The sequence below is a fragment of the Lontra canadensis genome, unplaced genomic scaffold, assembly GCF_010015895.1.
Source record: "Lontra canadensis isolate GAN:19392208 unplaced genomic scaffold, GSC_riverotter_1.0 scaffold165, whole genome shotgun sequence".
NCBI classification, from domain to species: domain Eukaryota; kingdom Metazoa; phylum Chordata; class Mammalia; order Carnivora; family Mustelidae; genus Lontra; species Lontra canadensis.
In genome coordinates this window covers 825,406-849,458 of record NW_022631159.1, presented here as the reverse complement: position 1 = coordinate 849,458, position 24,053 = coordinate 825,406, and positions in this window count along the sequence as shown.

Genomic DNA, 24,053 nt, shown 5'->3' with positions numbered 1-24,053 from the left:
CGACAAGAGGTATGTAACATACAATGGTAGAAATATTAGATTGGCAGCAGATCTCTCCACAGAGACCCAGCAGGCTAGAAAGGACTGGCATGATATATTCAGAGAACTAAACAAGAAAAATATGCAGCCTAGAATACTATAGACAGCTAGGCTATCATTGTTAATAGAAGAAGAGATAAAGAGCTTCCAAGACAAACAAAAAAACTAAAAGGATTTGCAAACACCAAACTAGACCTACAGGAATTATTGAAATGGGTCCTCTAAGCAAAGAGAGAGCCTGAAAGTAACAGACCAGAAAGGAATAGAGACAATATACAGTAACAGTCACCTTACAGGCAGTACAATGACGCTGAATTCATATCTTTCAATAGTTACCCTGAATGTAAATGGGCTAAAAGCCCCAATCAAGACACAAAGTAACAGAATGGATTAAAAAAAAAAAAAGTCATTGATATGCTGTGTACGAGAAACTCATTTTATACCCAAAGACACCTCCAGATTTAAAGTGAGGGGGTAGAAAACATTTTACCATGCTGATGGACATTGAAAGAAATCTGGGGTGGCTTATATCAGATAAATGAGATTTTAAGCCAAAGACTATAATAAGAGATGAAGAAGGACACAATATCATACTTAAAGGGTCTGTCCAACAGAATATCTAAAAATTTTAAATATCTATGCCCCTAACATGGGAGCAGTCGATTATATAAACCAATTAGAAACAAATTCAAAGAAATACATTGACAATAATACAATAATAGTAGGAGACTTTAACACCTTCCTCACTGAAATGGACAGATCATCTAAGCAAAAGATCAACAAGGAAATAAAGGCTTTAAATGTCACACTGGACCAGATGGACATCACAGATATATTCAGAACATTCCATCCAAAGCAACGGAATACACATTCTTCTCTAGTGCACATGGAATATTCTCCAGAATAGATCACATCCTGGGTCACAAATCAGGTTTCAACTGGTACCAAAAGTTTGGGATCATTCCCTGCATATTTTCAGATCACAGTGCTTTGAAACTCAAACTCAATCACAAGAGGAAAGTTGGAAAGAACTCAAATACATGGAGGCTAAAGAGAATTCTACTAAATAATGATTATGTCAACCAAGAAATTGAAGAATTAAAAAAAAATCATGGAAACAAATAAAAATGAAAACACAATTGTTCAAAATCTTTGGGACACAGCAGAGACGGTTCTGAGAGGAAAGTATATAGCAATACAAGCCTTTCTCAAGAAACAAGAAAGGTCTGAAGCACACAATCTACCCCTACACCTAAAGGAGCTGGAGAAAGAACAGCAAAGAAAGCCTAAACCCAGCAGGAGAAGAGAAATCATAAAGATCAGAGCAGAAATCAATGAAATAGAAAACAAAAGAACAGTAGAACAAATCAATGGAACTAGGAGCTGGCTCTTTGAAAGAATTAATAAGAATTGGCCAGACTTATCAAAAAGAAAAAATAAATGACCCAAATTAATAAAATTATGAATGAAAGAGGAGAGATTACAACCAACATCAAAAAAATATATATATAAGAACATATTATGAGCAACTATACGCCAGCAAACTTGACAATCTGGAAGAAATGGATGCATTCCTTGAGATCTATAAACTAAACCAGGAAAAAAATAGAAAACCTGAACAGACCCATAACCAGGAAAGAGATTGAAACAGTCATCAAAAATCTCCAAACAAACAAAAGCCCAGGGCCAGATGGCGTCCCAGGGGAATTCTACCAAACATTTAAAGAACTAGTACTTATTCTCCTGAAATGGTTCCAAAAAATAGAAATGGAAGGAAAACTCCCAAACTCATTTTATGAGGCCAGAATTACCTTGATCTCAAAACCAAAGACCCAATCAAAAAGGATAATTACAGACAAATATCTCTGTTGAACACAGATGCCAAAATTCTCACCAAATATTAGCCAATAGAATCCATAAAATAGAATACATTAAAAGGATTATTCACCACGACCAAGTGGGATTTACTCCTGGGCTGCAAGGTTGGTTCAACATCTGCAAATCAATCAATGTGATATAATACATTAGAAAAGAAAGAACAAGAACCATATGATACTCTCAATAGATACTGAAAAAGCATTTGACTAAGCACAACATCCTTTCTTGACCAAAACTCTTCAAAGTGTAGGGATAGAGGGTACATACCTCAGTATCATCAAAACCATCTATGAAAATCCCACAGCAAATATCATTCTCAATGGGGAAAACTGAGAGCTTTCCCCAAAAGGTCAGGAACATGACAGGGATGTCTACTATTGCCACTGCTATTCAACATAATACTAGAAGTTCTAGCCTCAGCAATCAGACATCAAAAAGAAATTAAAGGCATCCAAATTGGCAAAGAAGTCAAACTCTCACTCTTTGCAGATGATATGACACTTTATGTGGAAAAAAAAACAAAAGACTGCACTCCCAAACTGCTAGAACTCATACAGGAATTCAGTAAAGTGTCAGGATATAAAATTAATGCACAGAAATCAGTTTCACTTCTATACACCAACAGCAGGACAGAAGAAAGAGAAATTAAGGAGTTGATCCCATTTGCAGTTGTACTCAAAACCATAAGATACATGGATTGGAAGAACTAATATTGTGAAAATGTCCATGCTACCTAAAGCAATCTACACATTTAATGCAATCCTTACTAAAATACCATCCATTTTTTTTCAAAGAAATGGAACAAATTATCTTAAAATTAATATGGAACAAGAAAAGACCCCGAATAGCCAGAGGAATGTTGAAAAAGAAAGTGAAAGTTGGTGGCATCACAATTCCAGACTTCAAGCTCTATTACAAAGCTGTCATCATCAAGACAGCATGGTACTGGCACAAAAACAGACACATAGATCAATGGAACAGAATAGAGAGCCCAGAAATGGACCCTCAACTCTATGTTCAACTAATCTTCGACAAAGCAGGAAAGAATGTCCAATGGAAAAAAGACAGTCTTCTCTACAAATGATGTTGGGAAAATTAGACAGCCACATGCAGAAGAAGGAAACTGGACCATTTCCTTACACCACACTCAAAAATAGACTCAAAATTGATGAAAGACCTCAATGTGAGACAGGAATCCATAAAAATTCTTGAGGAGAACACAGGCAGCAACCTCTTTGACCTCAGTCATAGTAACTTCTTAGAAACATCACCAAAGGCAAGGGAGGGAAAGGCAAAAATGAACTGTTGGCACTTCATTAAGATCAAAAGCTTTTTCATAGCAAAGAATAGAGTCAACAAAACCAAAAGACAACTGAAAGTATGGGAGAAGATATTTGCAAATGACGTACCAGATAAAGGGTTAGTATCTAAAATCTATAAAGAACTTAACAAACTCAACATCTAAAGAACAAATAATACAATCAAGAAACGGGCAGAAGACAGGAACAGACATTTCTGCAAAGAAGCCATTCAAGTGGCCAACAGACACATGAAAATGTTCTCCATATCACTCAGCATCAGGGAAATAGAAGTCAAAACCACAATGAGATACCACCTCACACCAGTCAGAATGGCTAAAATTAACAAGTCAGGAAATGTTGGTATGGATGAGGGGAAAAGGGAACCCTCCTACACTGTTGGTGGGAATGCAAGCTGATTCAGCCACTCTGCAAAACAGTATGAAGGTTCCTCAAAAAGTTGAAAATAGAGATACCTTACAACCCAGCAATCGCACTACTGGGTATTTACCCTAAAGATATACATGTTGTGATCCGAAGGGGCACATGCACCCCAATATTTATAGCAACAATGTTCACAATAGCCAAGGAAAGAACCTAGATGTCCATCAACAGATAAATGGATAAAGTCGATGTGGGATATATATATATATATATATATATATATATATATACACACACACACAAGGGAATACTATAGAACCATCGAAAGAAATGAAATCTTGCCATTTGCAACAATGTGTATGGAACTAGAGAGTATTATGTTGAGCGAAATAAGTCAATCAGAGAAAGACAATTATCATATGATCTCTCTGATATGAGGAATTTGAGGGCAGGGTAGGGGGTTTTGGGGGGTAGGAAAGGAAAAAATGAAACAAGATTGGATCAGGAGGGAGATAAACCATAAGAGACTCTAAATCTCAGGAAACAAATTGAGGATTGCTGGGGGGTAGTGGGGATAGGGATAGGGTGGCTGGGCTATGGACATTTGGAGAGGGTATACGCTATGGTGGATGGTGTGAAATGTGTAAACCTGACAATTCACAGACCTGTATACCTGGGACAAATATTATATTATATATTAAAAATATATAAATAAATTAAAAAATATAAAATATTTAAAAAATAAGAAAGAATTCAGCTAAAAAAACTAAATGAGATAATGCATATAAAACTTATAGCAGCTTGGAATTTAGTAATTACTCAAAAGAGTTAACATTTTTTACTTATTTAGAGCAGTAGCATTCCAAGTCTGGTTCCTGGGGCACCGGGGTGGCTCAGTCATTTGAAGGTCTGCTTTTGGTTCAGGTCATTGTGTGAGACCCACATTGGGCTCTCTGCTCAGTGGGGAGCCTGCTTCTCCCTCTCCCCCTGCCTACTTGTGTGCTCTGTGTGTGTGTGTGTGTGTGTGTGTGTGTGTTAAATAAATAAATAAATAAATAAATCTTTAAAACAAAACAAAACAAAATAAAAACAAAGTGTGGTCCCTAGATCAGCATCAACAACAACTTCGAACATCAATTATTAGAAAAGCAAATTCTTGTGACTCAATCTAGACCTACTAAATCAGAAATTCTAAGGATGATGACCAATAATCTGTATTTCTATGTATTTTTTTATGTTCAACATATAATGCCTAGAAATTGCTCTTCTTTGATGAGAACATTCTAATTTTCCATTATGGAAACCATTTCTTCCTTATTGTCCACTGATGTGGTTGGATGGAGTTGATCCTACCTTTAACTTAAGGATGGGATTATGTTCTAGCACTATGTCAATCACTGTACCTCATCCTCCAGGCCACAGTGATTACTTCAAGTATAGATACCTGGTATGATTAAGGCCAATGGAAATCATGTCTAGGAGTTTGACTAAAGTTGTTAAGACGGTAAAAGCTCTCCACTGTTGCAGTTGCTAAGAGGAGAATATAAACCTGGAGTTAATATAAAAATATAAACTCTTTTGGAATGGAGTCAAAGCAGAGAACTTCAGAGCCAAAAGGTAGAAACTAATTCTTAATTGATTAAATTCTTACCCAAACATAAATGAAGATCTTTCCCTGGACATTGCGAATTAAAAAAAAAAAAAATTGCACTTCTTCTCACTTGACCCCACAACTTGAACATATTTTCCTGTTTTAAAAAATATATATATATTTGTATGATTTAAAATGAGCCCTAATTAAAAGATATATCATGAGATTTTTATAAAAAGTAGAATAAATCAACATATAAAGAATGTGTAATTCTGGGTCATCTGAGAAGCAAACACTAAAACAAGGTTTGATATGCAAGAGCTTTATTAGAAGAATGGCTGTGAGGGAAGACAGATAAGGAGTGAAGGGAAACTGGAGAGGTAGTGGGCTGTTGTACAGATCTGACCCTTGTGAAGGAGAGAGGGAAGGAAGAAAGGAGAATTGTCTAGAAGACTCTTAGACTGCAACATAATTTTCAGAAAGTCCTTGAACCAAAATCACTTATCGGAGGTACTCTCCATCTCCCAAGAACAGACCTACATAAATGCCCAACCATGATCAATTATTGGTTAGGAGCAGTTCAGCCTTCAGAGATAACAGGGATGGATTTCAGAGTGCATTAGTTGAGGCCTAGATCAATCATGCTTCTCACAAATGGAGATCTGAGACATGTTTTCATGACCAGGACAAAGTCTAGAGTGGTGTCTAGAATTAGTAGAACTTCAGTAAAGGTTTATGACTCTTCTGCCTAACCTATTCTTCTGAAAGATAACCAAAATTATCAAAAATCCTGCATATGTCTTCTATTCTTTGTTTTAATTATGCATGCATCCTGGGTCTTTCAGTAGTCACATGTTCTAAATATTGCATACTAATAAAACAAAACAAACTCTATTGGCTCAGCAGGGAGCAAAGTGTTCAGCTAATCATTTATTGCAAAAGCCACTTAGGTGCTGCTTTTAATGCATAACGGCCAGGCATTCTGATTTTGTAAATATTACACTTGGACTAAAGTCAGCATAGGTTATCTGAGAGCATAGTCTACTTCATCTCTCTCTAATTCTAATAGAGTGTAATTTCCACACACCCTAACCCCAATTTACCTTCTTATTGCTCTGGAGTTAATAGTTGTACATTAAATCAAATGACATTTAGGCCTAGAAAATACAGTTACAAGTTCTTGGAAATCCACATGTAGCAAGATCCATCCAGGCCATTTTCCATCATTATTTCTCTTCTTTCATTAAAGAGTTGAGGATTAGTCCCAGCCGAGTGAGTTGTAAATATTTGAAATTTTACAAGTTACTCCATCAAATTCTGAGGTTACTCAAAGTGCCAAACATAAATGTATTAATATATAGGGAAAGCTTTCTTAGTGCCCATCCCCGAATGGTGAGAGCCTTTCTCATAGCATATCCTCAGTTCTTAGTTCTTAGAGCCTTGGTTTCAAAACCCCAATTTAAAAATTCTCTATAGTTGTATCAGTTTGGAAATGATGCAGTCCAATCCAGTTACCTTTCCTTAACCCTCTTTTTAATCTTTTTAAAATATTTTTACTTATTTTTTAGAGTTTCTGAAAGACTCATTCAGTCTCACTTTTTCATTACTCAGATGCTCCAATTGTGTTCTGAATGACTTGGCTCTGGCAGTGGTGAATGCTAAGAGTTCTTGCACAGTGAAGTGAAATACCAGAATTAAGGCTAAGATGATGTGAGTAACATCTGAATATAGCCTTCGAGGAGAGGGGCTTGGGCATCCTGGGCCAGGACATTAGCTAGTGCTGGTAATTGCATTCCAAAGAACAAGGACTAAAGCTGGATTCCAATACTTGGCTGAGAAAGCCAGAGAAGCAAGCCAAGTCTGAATCCATCAGGTTCTGGCAAGCCAAGAAGCAACACCAAAGCCATAGGTCCTTGGGCAAGATAAAATAGTGGTTTCAGAGCCAAGAGTTCATAACAGACTGGAGAAAGAGAAGCATCAGGTAAGGTATAAGTAAGCAGGATCTATGAGAATTGCCATGATTGATTTAGGATGTCTGTAGCTTATCACTAACCACCGATAAGTCTGACATCTGAATATGTAATTTTCCTTAAAGGGCCAGTTTGGTATATGACAGAGGTTTAGTTTGGTATATGACAGAGGTTCTGTCCCAACATTAGGTTAAACCTTTAAGTCCAAATGGTGTGGGGATAAATTCAAGTTCCATATCAACTTGTTAATTCCAAGGGATTGAATCTGAGGGAAGTGAAACAAGATGCAGTCCCAACTTCCTGGGCAGATATGGTTTTTGTTTTTATTTGCCATTCTTGTCGTCTATCAAGGAGGATCATGCAAAAATTATTAGAGAGATTTTCACAAACAAAACCTGGTATGAAGCTGGCAGGAAGTGCTTATTTTTTTTTTACTTTTTCTAAGTACTATAATGGGGTAGTTAAAAACATTAATTCTGGAACTAATGTATCTCATTTTAAATCCCAGTTGTGCCAATTACTAGCTATGTGTGACTTTAAGTAAATTTTCTAATCTCTTTGGGCCCTAGTTTCTGCATCTGAAAAATGAGACTAACAGTAATATCTATCTCATAGGGATGCTATGAGGATTAAATGAATGAATGAATATGAGATTCTTAGATCAGAGCCTAGCACATAGTAAGACCTCATTAATGTTAGCTACTACTATTATTCACTGGTAGGCAGTTGGATATTTTTATTTATTTATTTTATTATTTTTTTTTATTTTCAGCATAACAGTATTCATTGTTTTTGCACCACACCCAGTGCTCCATGCAATCCGTGCCCTCTCTAATACCCACCACCTGGTTCCCCCAACCTCCTACCTCCCGCCCCTTCAAAACCCTCAGATTGTTTTTCAGAGTCCGTAGTCTCTCATGGTTCACCTCCCCTTCCAATTTCCCCCAACTCCCTTCTCCTCTCTAACTCCCCTTGTCCTCCATGCTATTTGTTATGCTCCACAAATAAGTGGGATATTTTGAGTAGAACATTCAAGGGCTAGATCTGCAGTTTTTAAAACAGTGAAATCTTTTTGCAAATTAAAAAGTTTATGGGTGGGGCACCTGGTGGCTCAGTGGGTTAAAGCCTCTACCTTTGGCTCAGGTCATGATCTCAGGGTCCTGGTATTGAGCCCCTCATTGGACTCTCTGCTCAGCAGGGAGCCTGCTTCCCTTCCTCTCTCTCTGCCTGCCTCTCTGCCTGCTTGTGATCTCCATCTGTCAGATAAATAAATAAAATCTTAAAAAAAAGTTTATGGGTAAATTCAATATATATGATAGATAAATATGATACTTCTCCAGTTAGTACAGGAGATGGGGAACTCAGGATCCTTCCCACTCAGCCCTCCATATGACATCATAGAACCCAGAGGTCATGAAGAACACAATTTGAAAACTACTGAGCTAGAATTGTCCAGATCCTACTTTCTAGAAGGGCAGATACTATCATCTATTTGTTTAGGTTCTCACTCATTCAAAGAATGGAACCTAAAATGCCTGAATAGTCCTGATGGACATTTGGGGGTGGATCGAGGGCATATTGGGACTTATTTACACATGGTTGTGCTTTCATTCATGCTCTGGTTATGCAGCAGAAATAACTACCTATCAGAGAGATACCAAGTACTTTTGCCAAAAGTTGGTAAAGGGAAGAATTACTTAGGTTTTTATGTGTACACACACACACACACACACACACACACAGAGAGAGAGAGAGAGAGAGAGAGGCATGTCTGGCATGTGGGCAGTTTATCCATGATTAGAACAAACTTTGAGTGTCTTTGTGAGATATTTCCCCAATTCATTCAATCAACAAATATTTACTGTAAGGCCAATCACTATTCTGGATACAGTCTTATAGGGGCAAACCTAATCTCTCACCTCATAGAGCTAACTTTTTGGTAATTGCAACACAATGGTGTCTTTAGCACCTAGAGTTGAGCACTTTTAAGCTCAGGGAAATTTCTTCCAGGTGTGTTTTAGATATTCATAGGCTAAATAGAATCATAGATAGACCAGTGGATTGGAATGAATCTTCAGGAATATTTCATCAAAATCCCTTATTTTACAAATGGAGAAATAAAGGCCAAGAGAATTGAAATACTTTGTTTGAAGTCCACACCAAACTGGTGTAAATCAAAACACAGGTCGCTTGCCCACCATTGGGGCCATAGTGAAAATGGTCACCCTTTGTCCGGCCTTGTCTCTGTCTCCTCCAGCCAATTTGCTACCCTATGACTATTTCCTTTTGATTTAGCTGGGTCTCAAGGTTGGGTTCAAAATTCCTTTTCTACTTGATGACAGGATGCAGAATGCTTAGATTAATCAAAAACTTGCATACTACCTAGAATTTCACTCTCCCACAGGCTGTTTTTCCTCTCTGAAACTTTTACATAGGCACTTCTCTCATGTCCATTCATTCTGCCTTAAAACCATGGTCTTTTTCAGCCCTACTGCAATGCCATTTGAGCACATCTCTGGAATGGCCAGTACCTGGCGTGTACTTCTTACAGCCCATCTGCTATATTTTGGCTGATACATTTACTTGCTAATTTCTTTCTTCCACAAACACATATGTATCTAATGCACACTCCCTAAATACAGTTTATATTTTACAAAATCTGTGCTTTGCCAATGAAATATCAAGGTGTCAATATTGGATTTATCCTTTTATTCATAAAATATTAATAAAAACCAGGTGTTCTATTGGGCATTGAGAATGCAAAGATGAAGAGGATTATTCTTTTCTTTCAAAGAATTCACAGAATAGGGAGAGACATAAATGCATATTTACAGTCTGATGCAGTAAATGCTAAAGGAGCTATGGGAAAACAGAGGAAGGAGAAACTAATGGTATAAGCACAGAAGTTTTCATGGATGAGGACACTGACTGTGGGTCCTGGAAACTAAGTAGGATTTTCCAGATGGAGGAGACAGGAGCAAGGAGACATTTCACTCAGAAAAAAATAACGTGTGCAATCACATATGTGTGTAAAATGGCATGGCATACTTGGAAGGCTGTGAGTCATTTGAAATTTTTTGAGTACAGTTTCCTCGAGTCCCTGCGGTATTAAGGGTTGAGACTGTAGATGGACTTAGTGGAGTTAATCAAAGAATTTGACTTTATTCTGCACAACAGGGAAGCTCTAAGGAATGTAAGCCAGCAAATGATGTGATTAGATCTGAATGTAGTGGAGAAAAATGATAGTTGTACTGGTGTGGAGCAGTAAGGGACTTACAGATCTTTTGGGAAGTTGTTGGATTGGAGTGAAGGGCATGCATTAGATGTAACAGAGCAGAGTTTCCTAGTTGATCACCCATGAGCCACATAGAATTCGAAGTTGTATTTCATGTTTCTTATACAATGGAAACTCATATAATATTTTTAAAATTCAAATTAGCTGCTATGTGATCATATTTTACATAAAATATGAATTTCTGTATTTTTTAAAAAATTAGCAGAAGATATACAAACAGTTGGCTGGGACTAGCAATAGTTGTTTCCTATAGAAGAGGCGTGCATTCCTGGTTATCACAGTCTCCAGTTCTCTCTATCATGTAATTCTAGAACATACTGTCATTAGCTCTATCACATTGGGCATTTTTATCACCTGAGGCCATCCTCACAAAGGGAGCCTCTCCTGAACCCAAAGGAGTTGCTATTACCCCTGCAACTCACTTTCTAGTAAATTAGAGGCATGCATCTTTGATATCCTGATTTTATAGGCATCTTTAAATTCAATTTTCTTAGCCATGACTTTACTCTAATACTAAAGTGGTTTGGTGTTGGATGTAAAAGACCCTCCTTAAAAATAAGTTATTGAATTTTCCCATTGTATAACAAATTAAGTACTACAAGAATGCTTGTAATAAGCCAGTCACAGGTCTAGGCACCATGAAGTATACCAACAATTGATTATAAGACCTCTCAGAAACTGACAATCTAATTGGAAATTGCCATTTCCAATCTAATAGCTAAAGCTGCCTCTTATTTGTAAGTCTTGCCACTCTGGACACTTGATGAATGCTTTCTAACCAGCAAAGTACCTTTTAGTGGCACTGAAGCAGCTTCCTTCTCAAAGTTACCCTGAGGCCTGAGTAAATTTCTACATCGTTCAAAGGAGGGAAAACTGCAAACAGAGAGCAGCATCTGAACTGAGCTGTGTGATCTATTCACACCTGGATGCTGACTGTTCACTGCAGGTACCAGGACATTTGTTGTAAATAGGGGAGTCCACTGAATCAAAGAGGTTTGAACAGCAAGAAGTTAGTATGTCCCTTGGAGCAAGATCAGAACTGCAAAATTTTAAAAATAGATATGCTTATTCTCCTTTTAAATTATGGCTTTAGAAGATAATACAATTCAGTTGTTAGTGCCTTGTTTTTCTTACTGTTCTGCAAATTTACACATCTTCTGTGACTGTAAATAGTCTCACTAGTAATAAGGATACATTATGTCAATAAACATATTACACAGTAACTTAATAGGAAAAATGATAATCTCTTTATATGTCACATGGTAGCATTTAATTTTATTTAAAAGGCAGTTAGTATGAGTAATTATAAGTTAATTAAATATTGATTATTCTAAGAGCTCTATTGTGATTTAGGATCTATGCACTATAGAGTAAATCTAGCTGATTTGAAAAAACTTAAAATGACATTAGTAACTAATGTGTAATTACATTTTATGGTTATTGAATGTGACTTAACAAGCTTCATATTTATGATGAACAAGTCAAATATTATGTTAAAATATCAGCATTGGTTTCTGAGCACCTACTTTTATCATATATCTATTGCCAAGCAGATACTAAATGCTTAAAGTATCCTAAGTTGTTGTTTTTTTTAACTATCAGTTTACACTCAGTTTTCTCTGTGGAACATTGAAGTACTTACAAAAGAAACTCCATGTTCTTTTTGTACCTTTTGCATTGTGTCTATCGATATTCTCAAATGCAATTGATATTCTCAAATGCATTGCATTTGCATATATTCTCAAATGCAAAATATCTATCGTTGTTCTCAATCGCAATCAGTAAGTTTTTATGCAACAAGGATCCTCCATTTACCTTGGCTTAAAGATTCCTTTGAAACACTTAACGTCTTACTTTGAAGTTTATGTCCATGAACTACATAGTCCAACTAATTTATCTTTCCTCTCTTGCCTCTTATTCGGAGAGTGTCATTTAGCAAACACCAACTAAATCCAAATAAGAATCATTCTTACTGTTCCATTAGGTATCCATTAGAAGAACAAACACATTTTTGAGAAAGTTTCTAACTTTTGAAGGAAAATACAAAATGTACTGCATAATGTTTCAGAAATTTCTTTTAAAACTTCCTGACTTTGCCATTGTAACTTCCCATTCATATTCATCCTGCCATCTATCTATTTACCTGTCCATTCACCAATCTATTAATCTGAATGGCTGTTTATTGAACAAACCAGTCATGACCAATTCTGCATAAGATTGTGAATAAATTTGGTCTTTTGGCTCCTTTCTTAGAAACCTAACAAGAAAGAAGGATAGGAAGAAGAAAGAAAGAAAGAAAAAGAGAAAGAAAGAAAGAAAGAAGAAAAGAAATAGAAAAGAAAAAAAAAAGAAAAAAAAAGAAAGGAAGTTAATTCTGTTGATGCTGGAGCCTAGGTAGGCACATTGCTGGAACTCAGATAACGGATGCAGTCTACCTACCGCAACAAAATATAGTCCCCTAGATTGCCATTGGCTCCTTCCTCTGCTGCAGAAGCAGTAGTTCCAACCTAATGCAATCAGTACCATCAGGGCACTGCCTCTTCCAACCTGCTTCCTCAGGCAATTAAAATGGAGAATTAGAATGGAGAATGTTATAAATGGAGGAGTACTATAGAATTAATTATTGTGCATTGGACATTGAAAAAATTTTTAACATCTAAAAAATTTCTAACAAAACAAAACATTAATTTTGAACACACACACTGTTAGCCTGTCTCTTCTAGGATTCAGAAGATAAAATATAAATAAGGAATGACTTGTTATTTAATCTTTTATTGAACCTATGTAGTATATGTCTGGCACTGTCTACACTTAATATATTTTATTTCATTTAAATGTGATTCCTTGTAATAACCATATGTTGTAAAGCCTATTATTATTTTTATTTTACAGATGGGTTAGTTGAGGTTTAGAGTGGTTAACTTGCCTAAGATGACACAGTTGCAAGTTTCAGAGTCCACTTTCACATCGGTCATTACTGTCAAAAATCTTTTTTTCTGTTCTATTATTCTGCCTCCTGTTTTGAAATTCTATACCCATAAACTTTAACATTCATTCCTTTCATTTAAAAAGAAATGTTTTTGAAGTTTTACTTAAATCAAATATTAGTAGAAATTATAATATTTTAAATGCATTTTGATGAGGAGGGAGTGCTAAAAGAATCCTAAAATTATACCTGTTGTAAAGCAGGAATTCTTTGGTGATATGTACAAGCACCCTTTAATTTATGTTTTCTTTTACCCCAAATTTTACAGTCTAAATTTTCTAAAACTGGGATATACTTGTAAAGGTCTTAATATGGCCTGAATTATATTAGCGTTATCTAATTAAAAAGTATCTGATGTTTTCATATAATTCATGGGCATTATAGAATGTGAGAGGAATTAACCCATTAAGTTAATAAGTTTTGAGCACTATTTATAATGTGCCAGTATTATGCTAGGCATTTTACATGGTTTTTTTTAATGCTTTAATAGATTATGAAATAGTAGTGATCAATTCCTATTTTCTTTATGCAGAAACTGGAGCTCTGACAAATTAACTAAACTTGTCCCAAAGTCACTGGTTTATTGAGAGATACACTTATGACTTACTCTTATGTCTATCTCAACTGAACCAAGTCTGTTCCCCTATATAAGACTGTTTTCATAATATAGTTTATAAGGGTTACTAAGAGAAACATATAGACAAATTTATTATGGCTTAATAAACACTAGGTACCTACAGTATCTCATTGATTTTAAAATGTTCACATTTTCATATTTTAATATTTCTAAAATTAAAGTGCATTTTTAAAAGATTTTATTTATTCATTTGATAAAGACAGAGAACAAACACAAACAAAGAGAGCAGCAGGCAGAGGGAGTGGGAGAAGCAGGCTTCTTGCTCAGCAGGAGCTCAATCCCAGGACCTGGGATCCTGATCTGAGCCAAAGGCAGAATCTTAACCAACTGAGCCACCTGGGTGTCCCTAAAGAAAAGAAAAAGATCTTTTAATTAATAGCATCTTAGCACTGTATCTTATTTTAACTAGTAGTACTTTTTCTTTCTTCAGTGATACATTAGGTGATGATACTTCTTATAGTAAGTGATATCTCAATCAATAAAATATAGAAATACATATATATTGACTATAATGCAATTGTTTATAGTAGGGTAGATTTCTTTTCCTATTTTAAGTTCTCTACATTTTGCCAGAACTTACACAAAAACTTGTTTTCCCAAGGCATTTATACTTATGAGTCTTCCTCACCTCCCCATGAATATTACCAGATTTTTCTTTTACATGATGGTGTTATACTTGTTGTGATTGGATTTCTAAAGAGAATTTGAACATTAAAATTGTAAAATGGAATATTAAATAATATGTAAGTACTGTCAGGTCTCTTGAATTTGTTAACTGTTAATGTAAAATATAATATACAGGGAAAAGGCTGGATATTTGCTGGCTGATCCATTACCATAATCTCAAATTAAGTTTTTCTTTATGCATCTCCTTCTCCATTTCATCTTTCCAAAATAACTTCCTAAATTCTTAGTACCACTGAATAGTCCGAGTTTTCCAATCATGTCTGCTTTCTTACAACCTTGTCATAGCTACTCTACCTGCTTTCAAATCCCTCTATAGTCACCTCACCCCACAAACCCATTTTTATTTCCCATTATTCCTCAGCACAATCTCAGTAACTCTCCTTCCTATCTTCCTATCAAAGTCCTTTAAGATTGGGAGTCCAATCTTGGCTCTGTGGACTGAAACAATCCTGCTTATTTATCTAAACTCAAATCAGATATTACCTCCTTTGTAGGACTCTTCTTTGTTCATCTTTTCATTCTTGGCACCTAATACATAGCCAGTGTTCAATACAAGTTGGTTGAAAGAAGGAAAGAATGAATATCTTCTTCTTTGAGAGTTTTTATTAGCCACTAGTTTTATTGAAAATAGTTTCAGCTCTTATTCCATGCACCAATAGAACACCTTTGAAGCCTGAGTTTTTTATCTGGACATATAAATACTCCCCTTCAAAGTACATTAATCTCCATAAGCTTTTATTATTATTATTAATATGCCATGAACTCCAATACTTTGTTTTCCCTCAACAGAGTCTCTGCACCAAGAAGGCACTTGCCCTTGTCTAATCACATCTGCAAGTAAGCAAATATTGGCAAAAACTAATAAAATCTTATTATTCCCTTTAGGTAAACAATGTCAAACTCGGTGTTCACTGTTGTCATTTATAAGTATGAATCACAAATTTACATTGCCTCTGGACATCATAAATGGCCTGTCTCATAAAGTGCTAGTAAAAACCCAGCTTCTACTTCTGTAGGAAGGATCGGCATAATAATCAACTCTAAACAAGACTTTAAAAGCATTTAGATGTTAAAGGTTGCTTATCACAGCTCAAGTCTTAAGAGAAACATGCAATCTTTACTAATTTAGTTCTTTTCCATAGGTTTTGGTGGTTGCTTGTAAAAATCATACTGTGTAGCAAGGAAAGTTAAAACAGCTTCTTTTAAAGCAAGCATCAGTTACGATTCTTGACTGTAAGCAACAGAGACTATGTCAAATAAAAGGAAATTTATTGCCTAGGCATGGAGGATTCATAGGATGCTAGGAAATGGGTCAGTGAGGATCAGTGAGAACCAAAGAAAATCCAGGAAATAGGAGACAGAAGACCTGTAGCTATGTCGATATCCTGAACTGTCTGATTAGAACACTACTGTCACCATTATTAAAATGAATGAGTTTAAGACAATTCCTCAATCCTTGAGGCACCCAATTAAGAGTTCTCTTTTTCCAGTTTCCTTTGTGTAAGAAAGATGCCTAGAATTATACTGTACAGTCTATAGAATTGCATACAGTGGGAAAAAGGTAACATCCCATGGTAAATCAGGAAGCTATAATAAAGGGGAATGCATATTCAGTGGCCCCAAGTGGCCCCAAAGTAACAAATATCCACCACAGAAAGTGCTAAAAAATACAGGCTTACATTTATACACTGTATCATTTATTCAGTCAGTCAACTAACATAATGCATGTTTACTCTGCCCAGCGACTAAGCAAACTTGGCTCCTGACCTTGAAAGGAACACAGTCTAGTAGGTAAGAGAAGCCTCTAAGGGAATAAGTAGAATGCAATCTGATGAGGATCATGATGAGTCATGAATAAAGTAAAAAGGAAACTCACTGAACAGGAGCCATGAAAGGCAGTGAAGAGAAGGGAGGAGTATTGACTGTGGTGTCATTGAGGCGGATATGATCGTCTGTTCTAGTACTAACAGCTCTCTAACTTAGGCAAAAGTCACAAATCATCTCCAACACTCATCTATAAAATGAAAAGAATAGATGGTCCTTGTAGGATTGGGAGAGATAAATGAGACTATGTATACTTAAGCTTTTAGTACTTAGCAGGTATTTGGTAAGTGGTGGTTGATTCATTCAGTCAGTCAGTCAGTCATTTATAACACAGAGAGTGATTGAGTTCTGGCTGCACAAAGAAGGGATTACTGGAAATAGGTCTTAAGAAAATGAGTAGGTATCCCTCAGGGCAAAGGGAAAGGACATTCTGATCACATGCAAAGGACTTCAAATAAGGGCATGGAGATGTATGGAAAGGTGGCAAAAAGATCAGCAAATATGGATTGTGAACATTTAGAACAGTGTGAGGGAAAGAAAAGAGAATGATAGAGGAATACTGATTAAGATGTAGTGCAATGTTAAAGAGCTTCAATTTTTCCCAGGAGTCATTACTTTTCAAAATATGATCCCTGTGCTTTTTGTATCAAACTCACCAGGATTGTTTTTTAGAAATGCAATTCCCAAGGCCCTGGGTGTGGGTAATACATAATTTTTATAATTTACCTGGAATATTTTAAGGCTTCTTACAGTGTGAGAGTCCCTGTTAAAGTAATAGCCAAAGGAAGTGTTTAAGTGAGGTAATCATGAAAAAAAAAAAAAAAAAGGAGCGATTGAGACTCCATGCACTGGGTTTCTTTTCCTCTAGGACTTTGGAATATATTCTATCCATCTGGATAGGATTTTTGGTATTGTCGAGCTAAACCTAACACATCTAACGCAGAATCTTAGCTCAAATAATGGTGTTCTCTTTTTATAGCTAAGAATCAGACTAGACTATGGAATAATTCTGTGGCAAATAAAACAGAGCAAGATGGCTGATAATAAAAATGAACGATTTCTAAAAGCATTTAACACTCAAGGAGATAGAGCCAGGAGAAGTATGCTTTTGGAAAGGGGATAGGGGTGGGAGAAGGGGAAAAAAAAGCAGCATAAATTTTTTGAGTTATGGTAAATGTCACAGAGAATTCAACAATTTTCTTTGCAGAATTTAGAAAATGAGTGCACATAATTCCAAATGGGTGATATCACAGGGAATTTGAAAAGTACCCTGAGGCAATTCAGAGAGCTGCTTTCACATTCAAACTGAATGAAAGAAAACATCCATATTTCAACTAAGCGTGCACACACACGCACCCAATGGCTGCATGCAAACACATACATCAAAAGCACTTAGTCACAAACATATACTGTTAGGTTGAAAGTATGGCAGGTAGGATTGCTTTCTGGATGCCCTCTATCTATCCAGGCCTGAAGTCAGGACTCAGATGTTGAGCCAAAATGATAAACCAGCTACAATACAACCTCGGACTTTTTAGTTGGGAGCTGAATAAGATAAAAAACAATGTTAGTTCCTTGTTGTTTTGATTTAAAGCCTTAAAATTACATAAGCATGGACTTCTGTAGTATTTAGATGCTTATTTGCAGAGGACTGCATTGAGGCACAGCCTGTAATTTCTGGCATCCCTGTGAGCAATGCATTAGAGTGTGAACTCCTTCGAACCAGTTCTTTGCCTTCATTCGCTTACTAAATGTAAATCAGGAAACAAATGGAAGGAAAGGAAAGGAGGCTGGTAGCATGTTTAAAAGATCACAGAGGGTCATGCTAGGCAAACTAGTGGGAAAAAAGCAAACTACCCATCATCCAGGAAGCAATTTCAATATAATAGTGTGAGGAAAAGGTGAAATATTTCTGAAGCAGAAAGGTAAACAAATATAATTTCATGACCATAGTGACCTGGGCAACAGAAGTGAAGAATGTCTTTAGAGAACTCAACAGGAGCTCAGAGTGGTCATTCTTGGTCAGGTTCATTCCTCCAACCATCTGTCCACCCACCCATCCTCCACCTATTCAACTAATATTCATTAAACCATTAATAGTGTCATTCTCCGGACTGGGTGGTGAGGATACAAAGATAAACATGACACAGTATCTTATGTCAAGGTACATACATTCCTGTGAAAGAGGCAGATATGGAAATAAATATTTACAAAGCAATATATGTAAGTATAGACTGTAAGCACACAAATGGTCACAAGAGCATAAGGAGAAAAACTGAAGAAACATAGTATTTCAGACTGTATATGTATGTAACAAAAAAGACACCAAGGAAAGTCCATAAGAATCCTTAAGGGAAAATTAATATGATGTTTTAGGCAATTCTATTGGAATTTTGTAAACTTGCCTAATATGTTGCCATTTAAATATCATTCCTATGATCATGCTGTATTCAGTTGGAATTTGAATTCTGAAGATGATAATAATGCAACTAGAATGACACATGTCCTATTTGCAGCTCTCAGGGTGAAGTGGGGGAATGAAGGAAGGGAAGTATGTGGTCAGGATCTCCTTTCCTGAGTCAGGAATTTTTAGAGATTCGGATCACTTGCTTAATCGCAGTAAGTAGATGGTCATATTTTCATTTCTCATAGTCCAAGAGGTAAAGAATGTTAAAGTGGAATCAACTCAAATTAAGTCTTAAACTCTGGATAATGACCTTTTTTTCTTTTTTTTGGTGACTCAGAGAACAGTAGATAAGCAGAAAGACCTGGCACCTACTGAGCACCTACTGTGCATGTGGTTCTATGTCCGGAGCTTAAATTTATCTTCTATATTAGTACTATGTAAGAGGGGATGGAAGTGACAATAATACAGAGAAATTCTAAATGTAGAGATTCCTGAATTCAAATCCCAGTTCCTTTATTTACAAATTGTGATCCTGGGCAAGGTACTTAAACTTTCTGGGTCTCAGGTTTATAAATCTGCAACATATTTATATTCATAGAACCTACTTCAATGGTTGGTATGATCATTAAATGATTTAATCTAAGTGAAACACTTGGAGTAATACCTGACTCCAAATGAATATCAATAAATGTTAGCTACACTTACTGCTCTCAGTACTGCATAATATTTTGCCTTTTATTTAATATTCTAGGGAGAACACTCATTCATTTTTTTTTAAAAAATAGCAAACTATAAGCAGAAGGAATAGAATTTGATAAAGTGTAGTGACAAAGAGCATACAGTAAATATCTCACTTAATGGTAAAATGTGAAAAGTTTTCTTTATGAGACCAAGCCAGCAGACAAGGATGCTGTTTATTACCACTATTATTCAAAACTGTACTGGACATTCTATGGAGAACATTTAGGCAAGAGGGACAAAAGAAAGATATGAGGACCAGAAAGGAAGAAATGAGCTGTCATTATTTACAATAAGATCATGCATATAAAAAATCAAGAAGAATCATTGGAATTAAAAGATGAATTTATCAAGATTATGAGTCACAAGGTCAATATACAAAAGTCAATTGAATTTCCATATTCTAAAAACAAACAGAAAATAAAATGCTAGGGCATCTGGGTGGCTCAGTTGGTTGAGTATCTGCTTTTGGCTCAGTCATGATCCCAGGGACCTGGGATCAGGTCCTGCATTGGGCTCCTTGCTTAGTGGGGAGTCTGTTTTTCTATCTGCCCCTCCCCCCACGTGTGCTTGTGCACATGCACACACCTCTCTCTCTCTTTCTCACAAAAATAAATAAAAGAAGGTAAAAAAATGCAATTCAAAAAAGACAACTTTTAGAATAGCATGTCATTCTTCTATAAGAATACTTGACCATTCTCAATCTTTTGTATTTCCATATTAATTTTGAAATAGTATATCAAAAGAAAAAATGTTGATATAGCAAAGTATTTCAGGCTTATTTGAGAGAGAAATGGGGAAAATTTCCATACATGATCAACTTTCATGTAAAAATTAAAAGGGACATAAACGAACTCATAATAATGAATGTCATTTGTCCTAACAAATAGGATAAGTCACATATAAGAGAATAGTAATAATGGGGATGCCTGGGTGGCTCAGTAGGTTAAGTGTCTGCCTTCAGCTCAGGTCATGGTCCCAAGGTCCTGAGATCAAGCCCTTTATCAGGCTCTCTGCTCAGCGGGGAGCCTGCTTCTCCCTGTCTCTCTGCTGCTCCCCTTGCTTGTGCTCTCTCTGTCAAATAAATAAATGAAATTAAGAAAAAGAAAACAGTAATAATGGAGTAAATGGCCAAGGCGTTTAAAACAAACTTGTTTAGAATTCTTAAAGAGATAAATGGGAAACAGCATTATTAAAAAGAATAGTTTATTAATTAGAAAAGTCATATATAAAAGTGAACTAAAAATATTAAAAATAAAAACTGAGTAAATAACTTAGTAGATGAAATAAATAGCAAACTATATAAGGTAAATGAGAAAAAGTACATTGGAAGAGGCACTAAGTAAATGTGGTAGAGGTTGGCTGGATAGTCACTAGTGGCATTCCCTTTTCCTAGGCACATAAGAAAATCACATTTCCTGGATGCCTTTGACTAAGACTGGGGCTATGTGATTGCAGTGTAAGTGACATTAAAGTATATCATTTTTAGGTATGGTCACAAAATATGCTGGATGATTCTGGAGAGAATGAAGACCAATACACTGATGATAGTAGCATCACAAGATAAAGGGTTTTATTTCTAGGTCATAAGTTAGATGAGACCTATTCAAAGAGCTACCCAACATCATCAAAGTATAACACAGTCAAGAAATAAACCATTGTTCTGTTTCCTGAGTGTTTTTTTTTTATTATTATGCAGCATAGCATTGCCCAAAATGAAATAAACAATAGGAATACACAGAAAAATGAAATAAAGTTACAAAGTACAGGCTGAGCAGCTCCAACATATATATAGTTGGTGTGTCAGTGAGAAAATATCAAAATGAGAGATAAATTATTAGAAGTGATAATAAATTTTTTTTCATGATTAAAAGACAAATTGTATGTTTTTTAAAAATCATTCAGTGTACTAGTTTACTTGCAGTAGTGAGTTTCATAATAATAATTCTAAAAAAAAATTGGCCAGAGCTTAGAAATACATTGTAAAATCTTTTTGTAACTTTTCATTTGCATATCCTTTCATTCATACACACAAAAAATATTTTTAAGAACAACCATCTGTCAGATTCCTTGTCTATAGTAATTGTTTACAATCTAGTGGGACATAAGAAAAGTAGCCAGTCATTAGTACAGAGTGTACAGTACATAAAAAGAGGTTTGATTGCATTCTGGATAGGAGGAAAGTGCCTGTAATAGGCAAGAAATGAGAGAGAGATTAAAAAAAAAAAAAAAAAAGATCAGTTTGACTGGAATTCATGGGCCATGACTGAAAGAACATGAAAATTAGGAAGCATATTTCTTGATTTGAACTCTGATCATGGTGATTAAGGTTTTTCAAAATCACCCATTTACATCTATTTCTTTAAATATGGAAGATAAGAAATGAAAACTATATTTTGAGAAAACATGTAGTTGGAGAGAATTCTGCTAGGTTCATGAGATGTATTTCTAAATTGGGACAACCATCCTGCATATTGTCAGTCCATGGGAAGCATAGTAAGGCATTCCAGAAGTTTAAGTTAGTGTGATCTTCTGGGAGTTTAATTAGGGAAAATAAAACATGTCAGTAAGAGAAACCGTAGGAAAATGCGAGCAAACTCATCCCCAGATTGTGGGCTTAGCTCTAGTTTGATTATGAAGAATAGATCTGTTAGGATTTGAAATAGAAACTTATGAAAGAGACTGAAGATGACACAAAGAAATGGAGAAACATTCCATGCTCATGGATTAGGAGAACAAATATTGCTAAAATGCCTACACTACCTGGAGCAATCTATGCATTTAATGCAATCCCTATCAAAATGCCACCATCATTTTTCACAAAGCTAGAACAAACAGTCCTAAAATTTGTATAGCACCACAAAATACCTTTAATAGCCAAAGGAATCTTGAAAAAGAAAAGCAAAGCTGGAGGCATCACAATTCTGTACTTCAAGATATATTACAACACTGTAATCATCAAGACAGTATGGTACTGGCACAAAGACACGTAGATCAATGGAACAGAATAGAAAACCCAGAAATGACCCACAACTATATGGTCAATGAATTTTTGACAAAGCAGGAAATAATATCCAATGGGGAAAAGTCTCTTAAATGAATGGTATTGGGAAAACTGGACAGTAACATGCAGAAGAGTGAAACTGGACCACTTTCTTACACCACACACAAGAATAATTTCAACATGAATGAAAGACCTAAATGTGAGACAGAAAACCACCAAAATCCTAAAGGAAAACACAGGCAGAAACTTCTCTGACCTTGGCCTTAGCAACTTCTTACTAGACTTGTTGCAGCGGCAAGGGAAACAAAAGCAAAAATGAATTATGGGGATCTCATCAAGATAAAAAGCTGCTGTGCAGAGATGAAAACAATCAATAAAACTAATAGGAAGGCTGTAGGCTGGGAGAAGATATTTGCAAATGACATATCTGATAAAGGGTTAATATCTAAAATCTATATGGAACTTATCCAACTCTACACCCCCCAAAAATAAATAATACAGTTGAAAATTGGGCAAAAGACATGAACAGGTCCTTTCCCAAAGAAGACATCCAGACGGCTAAAAGACACATGAAAAGATCCTAAATATCACTCATCATCAGAGGAATATAAATTAATACCATGATGAGATACCATCTCAAAACTGTCAGAATGGCTAAGATTAACAACACAGGAAACCACAGATGTCAGTGAGGATGCAGAGAAAGGGGAATCTTCTTACATCATCGGTGAGAATGCAAACTGGTGCAGCCACTCTGGAAAATGGTATGGAAGTTCCTCGAAAAATTACGAATAGAACTACCCTACAATCCAGCAGTTGCACTACTAGGTACCCAAAGGATACAAAATACTGATTTGAAGGGGTACATGCACAACAGTGTTTAGAGGAGCAATATCAACAATAGCCAAATTATGGAAGGAGCTCAAATGTCCATCAACTGATGAATGGATAAAAAGTAGTTCATATATATATATATACTGCCAGTGACAGAGATAATAAGCTGTGTGTCAAAGTGAAAGCTGGGCCACCATGTGTGGGTGCTGGTGCTTGAGCTGTGTTGCAATGATGAGAACAGTGAGCACATCGAGATCTACTATGTACCATACACCATCCTCTGGCCCCTGGCTGTGCCCTAGGTTGGCCCCAGCCCCCCTCCAGCCCAGGGCTCCCATTGGACCTCTGGCAGTGGCCCAGCTAACTACTCCTGGTGTTCCCTCCTCATTCCCCTCCTTCCCCTCCCCTTGCCACTGCTTTCTACCTTGTTTGGAACCTGAATCCTAATAAAGAATTATTACCCCCCAAACTATATAAATAC